The following is a 7,979-nucleotide window of genomic DNA, read 5'->3' on the forward strand; positions in this document are numbered from 1 at the left end:
ATTCAACTGCCGGTAATCAATGCATAACCTCAAAGTCCCATCCTTCTTTTTCACAAAGAGCACTGGAGCTCCCCATGGTGACACACTAGGGCGTATGAACCCCTTATCCAGCAACTATTGCAACTGAGTTTTCAACTCCCTCAATTCAGTGGGTGCCAACCTATAAGGAGCAATGGAAATGGGTGTTGTACCCGGCATTACCTCAATAGCAAACTCGACTTCCCTTTCTGGTGGCAAACCAGGCAATTCTTCAGGGAACACATCTGGGAAGTCTTTTACTGTGGGTATGTCACACAGATCTGGCTTAGCCTGCCTAGTATCCACCACATGTGCTAGGTAGGCTTTACAGCCTTTTCTCATCAGTTTTTTTACAGTTGTGGCTGAGATAACATTGGACAGGAAATCTGTCCTTTCACCCATAATAGTGATTTCATTACCCTCAGAAGTTTTCAGAGAAATTCTCTTCAATTTGCAATCAACTATTGCCTGATGACGTGACAACCAGTCCATTCCCAAAATCATGTCAAACTCGTGGAAGGGCAACTCAATTAGATCTACCGAGAATTCATACCCCTGAATCCTTAACGGGCAACCCTTATACACTTTGTTCACCACTACACTGTAGCCCAATGGATTAGTGACCAGAATGTCTTGGTCACTCTCCCCCACTAGTATCCCCCCTTTCTACGGGTAGGTTGATGCAGATGTATGAATGAGTGGATCCTGGATCCACCAATGCATGCACAGATGTATTGTAGAGGGAGAACGGACCCCTAATGACGTCCGGGGCATCTTGCTCCTCCTAGGCTCTCATGGCATAGGCTCTGGCAGGTGGTCTGCTCTCAGGCCTCTCTGCTGGCTCAGATGCAGGCCTCTATGATGGTCCCACTGCCTCAGATTTGCCAGATTTCCTACTCCTTTGTGGTGCAGGAGCAGGTCTGTCTGCTTGTGTTAGAGCAGCTATAGTAGTTCTGCGTGGACAGTTCCTCAACTAATGCTCTGTTGACCCACACCTTAAGCAGGCACCAGTCACTTTCCAACACTCCCCCTTATGCCACTTCAGGCAATGTGGACATGCAGAAGATGCAGGGGCTGGTCCCCTGAACCCCATCCCTGGAGAGCTGCCCACTGATGGTGTGGATTGACCTCTCCTAGGGGTAAACTGTGGCCTGGGCCCCTGAGACTGACCCTGACCTTATGATTGAGCTGAACTCTGTGCAGGTGGACCCTTGAACTTCTTCCCAGATGCAGGAGATGAACTAGACTGACCTGGGCCCCTCTTCTGCTGTCTCTCTCTTCTGGTCTGCTCACTTATTCTTACTTTTTCAACTTTTATTGCAACTTCCACTAACTTGGTGAAGTCAGTGATTCCCAAGGCAGTGATCATGATCTTTATGTTGTCATTTAATCCCTCTTCAAATCTCTTACACCTTTCGGCCTCATTAGGGACTATCTCCCTTCCATAGCGGCTCAATCTGACGAATTCCTTTTCATACTCGTACCATTTAGTCTGCCTCGAGTTAATGAACTCTCTTCTTCTCTCTTCCAGGTATACACTACCCACATATTTCTTCTTGAATTCGGAGAGGACGAAGTCCCAAGTTATTACTTCTGCAGATTTCATCGACACCGTATCCCACCATTCATAAGCATCATCTTGCAACAGAGATACAGCAGCTTCTAGATTTTGCTCTGGAGTGCAGTGGAGTTGTTTTAAAACTCTGCCTGTTCTGTTCAATCAATTTTCGACTGCAACAGAATCATCTTCTCTCTTGCCAAAGAAGTCTACTGCTCCAAATTTTCTTAGTCTTTCCAATTGCGATTTCTGCTGTGGAGGTGGTGGTGGTGGTGGTGGTGCTGGCATTACCCCAGCCATTTGTCTGAAGAATTCGGCCATTTGCTGGAACATGGCCTGTTGAGGCTGAGCAGGCTCTGCTTGAGCTGGCGGAGCAAGTTCTCCCCTACCCCCAGTCTCAACTGCTGCAGGTGGAGCATGACTCTCCACTTCCTCTTCAACTGCCCTCTGAGATGTAGGGTCCATATCCTATTCAAAATAACAAAGACAAACAGATCTGCATTAGTGTCACCTCAACTCTTACAAATGCAATGCATGGTATGGACTCAATCTAGGCCCAGAAACGCCTAAACTGTGCTCTGATACCACTAAATGTGACACCCCTTACCCGTCTACAGTATATCCGAGTAAGATATGTCACACGGTATACCGGAACACTCTATTTTATCTCAATCATTTTTATTCTTCCTTAATTTATTTTTATCATAGTTTTGAATATAATTTATGAAATATAATTCATTTAAGTTATTTACTGAAATTATAATTTTTTTGAGGTTCCGAAAATTTTATAGAAAATTCGGCAGAGTACCGGCTAAAAATGGAGAAAACAGTTCTTCGAAACCTGTGAAAAACACTTCCAATAATCATATCCAATCATTCTCAAACTCCAATAATCATCAAAATCTCAATATTTTTCAATAACATTTCCATTTCTTAATCATTCATTTCTCATGGTACTCATATATATAAGCAATAAATAAATACTCAAATTTTCCATTCATAATCACAATTTTCACTATTTACATTAACATCAAAATACATTACATAAGTCTCAATTACGCAAGAGAAAATAAAAGTTAGTTACAAAATATCAAAATAAAACCTAGTGTCCTACCAATGCACTGATGACGGTGAGGTGACACGGACACTATGCAGAGAGTCAGAGGAGGTCTCGCCTACCAGTGGTCTACCGGGTTCTCACAAGATCTCCAGAACCTACGCGTGGCAAAAGCAACGCGTTAAGTAATTATGCTTAGTGGTGCCAATAATAAAATAAAAAGAAATAACAGAAAATAAATATGTAGTGAATGTATTGATGTCTCATTGTAAATAAATTTTCGTTGAGTATTTGTAGTCGTACTTATTTTGTACTGGTTCTATTCATTATTTCATTAAATTTATCCACTTTCATTTTTGGTTGCCCAAGTAACCTATACTGGACGACTGGACTAGATAAACGGGTAAACTGGCACTGGGTATCAAGTACCTCGGGCCGTCACAACATCGGTCACATATGTATCTCCAGGCAAATGTAACAGCTAATAAGTCAGATAACATCAGGCACAAGGCCAAATCTCAACACAAGGTCAGAATGGCTAAAAGCCATGAAATCACAGAATGGCATAATGCCATGTGCAGTATTGCTAACTGAACCCTATTGGCATGCCAAACTATCCAAACCAATCTTGTTAGGTATACTAGGGCCTTTTACACTTTTGAATTTTATAATTTTTGAATTTCAAGCTTTGGTGTTACTATTCACTTCATTAGTCAACCAAAATGTTGACTTTTGCATAGAAAATAGGTACATTGGTTTTAATACTCTCAACATACCACATTTTGCATTCAAAATTTATTGGTATTAGTTGCCAATACCATTTATAAGTTTTAAGTTAATAGGGCAGAATTTTCAGTTTTGATACCTTATTTTTACTGTTCTATTAGTTACTGTTGCAATGGGAATTTAGAAAAATGATAAACATGAAAGTTGTTCCTTATTTTGTCTAGTTGAATTTCTTTTTTTGAATCACTTCATTTGGAGTTTTGTAACTCAAGTTATGGTCCAAAAACCACAACTGGCCGGATTGGAATTTTTCTGGACTGACCATATCTACAGTGCAGTGAACAGTGACTGCAACTCTTGGATAGGTTCTGGTCATAATTTGGGGTGGGTTTCTTCATGAAAGTTGTTGGCCTATATCTTATCTTGTTGCTGGTAAAATTTTAGGTCAATTGGGTCATTATACACTGAGTTATGGCCAAATGAACAATCACTGTTCATTTGGTCATTCTGCAGAAACAGATTGCAGGACACCCGGATTTGAGCAAGTTTTTGGTCCACTTGGTTTGGTTTTATGGGAATGGTTTCTTCACCAAAGTTGTGCCATTTTGTGTCTAGTTTCATGTCTAATTTTCCAAACACCAATTGAACCTCTACAATTTAAGTTATGGAGTCCAAACATGCTGGACTCAGATCCAAACCTGCAGGTCACCATGGGCAGCCCACCCATACACAAATGCCAAGCCTCAACTCACCTTATTCCCTCCTCACACACATTCAAATAGTCACTAATTGACCATTACAATGTTCATATACCATTTCATGAGCAAACCCTAATTTTGTTCAAGTCTCCAAGTTCTCAAAGTTCAATTTATGCATTAAACTTACAATTTCAACTTATTCATATTTTAGATCATAATAATTATTTACTTAACTGGACAAGTCGATCAAAAATCACCTCTGAAGGTGAAATGACCAAAATGCCTCCGTTTGGCTTAACAGACAAAAATTGTCTGTACCTATTGAAAAATTTTTCTAAACTTTTTCTTGGCATTCTATTGCCATAGGAACCTCAATGACCCTTCTCTGGAGTCCTAAAAATTATTTTATGAATTTTTCCCCGGGTCTAGGGCTCCTAGTTGCGAGAACCGCAACTTCCCATTAGGTTACCCATCGCTAGGGCACCGGCTCATTTAACTTGGTTGTATTTTATTTCTAAAATTTTTTTCCTAAATTTTTCTTATTGATATTTGAGTTAATTATGGTTTCTCACTTTAGTTTAAATATTTTTCTGAACGTTCTAGCTGTCCAGTCCGACACTGGTCATCGGAACAGTAGAATGTACGGAATTGCTACAGGGAGGGTGTTACACTCTTAATATCATCAGAACTCTTTCTTACCATGAATGATTTCTCTAAATCATTTTAGGCATCTCATAGACTATGGTTGACACCGAGCATACCGTGTCATGGCCACTCAATTGCTAATAAGGAATACCTTAAATGAACCTATAATCATATGTTACCATGCACTAGAATCTCTCCGTTATAAAATCTCAATTCGAGCTAGAGTCATGATTAATGTCAAACCCCATTTGCTATGAATATTATGTTCTCTTTTAATTCTAGTTCTTGATTAATTAGATTTTCTTGTTAGAAACTCTTTTCTGACTAAATTTGTCTGTCCTGGCCAGGAACTTGAAACATCAAGAACAATTAAATGAACATAGGATTTTATCCCTATTTACTTAGGGTAACAGATTCTATCTTGATCAACACCTATCTCCATATACAACTAGTAGGAGCCAACACATATCCATATACCCATACACAGTACAAGTATGAAAGCAGTATCAAACTCAAATCACCTATATACAAGATAACTGTGTTATCTCAGGTCTAAAGATTATATACACTAATATGATATATGAAAATTCATTGACAAGAGTAAACTGTATGTGCTTGTCATATGCGTCACTGGTTCGGCCTACTTATCATGTATAAGTGCCTATCATGTTTGTTATATGGCATGCTACTCACCATTCCATCTTATTTGTATCTCATATAAATACCTTAGGAACAAACATGATTATAATCTTTCTGGATAAGTCATGTCCTGTGTGAAGTATCCTCGATTGTGAACCAATTTATGATACTTTGTGCTAGAAATACTGTCACTCATATTCTTAACAACTTAAGAATAGAATTTCTAACAAAACATCAAAGGACCTTTTCTATTACACATAAATATATTATGTAAATGGAAAAGTGAAATTACTTTTTATTAATAAAATATGTACAAGGTACATACTAAATGATGTGCTCTAGGACAAACTACTAACAGCTTATAGGTAATGTGTAGTGTGGTTCTGCTTATTAATAATTTTAAAGCTGGAACATTTTCTATTCAAAATGTCATTTTCATTTTTGGAGCGATTACTGAAAAATTATTATCACACCTTACCCTTACGTGAGATATGACATAATCTGGTAATATGCCTAATGAATTACCGAACACCATCTACCGATAATCTATTAAATATATGACAAGGGATTTTAGCTATTCCAAATTCATTTTCAAATTAAACTTGGCAATAAAAGGTTTAAGAGTGCTTCTTTGATTTAAGGAAATACATAAAATTTATTTAAGAAAAGAAATAAGTATTTTTAGAACTCAAAAAAATTGAAAAAAAATCAGTGTGGTGATGGCTAAAAATTCAAGTAACTAAAAATGTAAACCTGTTAAAATAAACCTATAGCAATATATATATTTATCACAAATCATCAAATCAATATTTCATCAAAGGTTGTTCTTCATTCACAACTAAAGAAATAAATATTTACAAATTTACATTCAGTTGATATTTCAAAAAAATATTACAACACTTTTATATAATTGCTCAAATATTTCCTTACATACATATAGCCATTATTTATATTAAAACAAAATTCAAAAGGGTATACCTAGAATATACCCACTTGTCAAACAGAATACAACTTCTACTACACTCACTCAAATGCTTTTTTTTTTTTTTCCTTTACCAGCGACAGCATAAAAATAGCCATCGTTGAATGTATAACTCAGCGGTGTACAACTATCAATTTACAAAATCATTATGAAACATAATTTTATCAAACCATGATAAAGTATTCAAGATGTTCACATTTCCATGAAATATAAAAATGGTAATAATGTTCTCAATCATCAGCAAATCGCCATCCACAAAGCATTTATTTTTTTTCAGCATATTTATTAAAATAATTCAAATTATTTGTGTTGCCAACATCACACAGTTTAAGCCATGACACAAAATTTTAAGACCAAAATTATCCAAATTATTATTTTTATTTTTAGTGTTTATTGCATCATGCATGATGTCATGCATGATGTCACCACTTTCCACTTTTCCTTTTTCTTTTTTTTTTCATTTATTTTTCTCTAGTTCTTTAATTTAATTCCCGATTCTGAAATTTTCTTTTCTCCGATTTTATTTGAAATTTAGGTCAGGAGTCAGCTCTCGTGGATAATTGACCAAATTGCCCCTCGCCTGTTCGACCCGATTTGCAAATAATTCAATATTTCCTTCGGATCCCTGACCTAATTATTTGACTGGCTTAACAATTCTTTTTCATGATTTTCTCTTTTTCACTGTGTTCGCAATAGTCCTAAGGACCGCAGCGTCACATTTTACGATTTGAAATTTGAGTTTAAATCGACCTCGTAGTCCTTCCCGAGAAGGTTACCCATCGCTGTGACTCTCGGCTTATTTAACTTCTTGTGTTCTGTTTTTCTTATTTATACTTAACTAATTGACAATTACTAATTATTTGTATTCAGGGCTTATCTAGTTTTCTTAAGTGTGGTTCTAATCCCCTCAGTTGTCCGGACCGACACCGGTCATCGGAACAATAAAATATACCAGGCTATGCAAATAGGGGTGTTACAATTCTCCCCCCCCCCCCCCCCTTAAAATAAATTTCGTCTCGAAATTTTACCTGGTATCAATCTCTGAACAGCTATGGGTGCTATCTCCTCATGTCCTCCTCTCGTTCCCAAGTAGCCTCCTGGCCCGAATGATGGTTCCACAGTACTTTCACTAACGAGATCGGCTTATTTCGTAGCTGCTTCACCTCATAAGCCAGAATCTCTATGGGTTCTTCTTCATATGTGAGGTCTGGATTCACTTCACTTTCTTCTATCGGTAGTACATGAGATGGGTCTGATCGATACCTCCTCAACATGGACACATGGAAGACATTATGTATCTTCTCCAACTCTGGAGGTAGTGCCAACCGATATGTCAAATGACCCACTCTTTCCAGAACCTCATATGGCCCAATAAAACGAGGACTCAGTTTCCCCTTTCTGTCGAATCTCATAATTTTCTTCCAAGGAGAAACCTTGAGGAATACTTTCTCACCCACTGCATACTCAATATCTCGCCTCTTCATATTGTCGCAAGGTATTTTGCGGTTGCCTGAATGAACCCTCACCGAAGTGGGAAAGAGTGAGGAGTCGCCATTTTAATTTTGAGGGAAATTAAAGAAAACTGTTTATGAAGATAAATTGAAATGAAACCACTTCAAGGCAGAGATTCTAGGTTCGGGGTCCATAAATGGGTGG

This window comes from Hevea brasiliensis, chromosome 11 (assembly GCF_030052815.1).
Source record: "Hevea brasiliensis isolate MT/VB/25A 57/8 chromosome 11, ASM3005281v1, whole genome shotgun sequence".
Classification (NCBI taxonomy): Eukaryota; Viridiplantae; Streptophyta; class Magnoliopsida; order Malpighiales; family Euphorbiaceae; genus Hevea; species Hevea brasiliensis.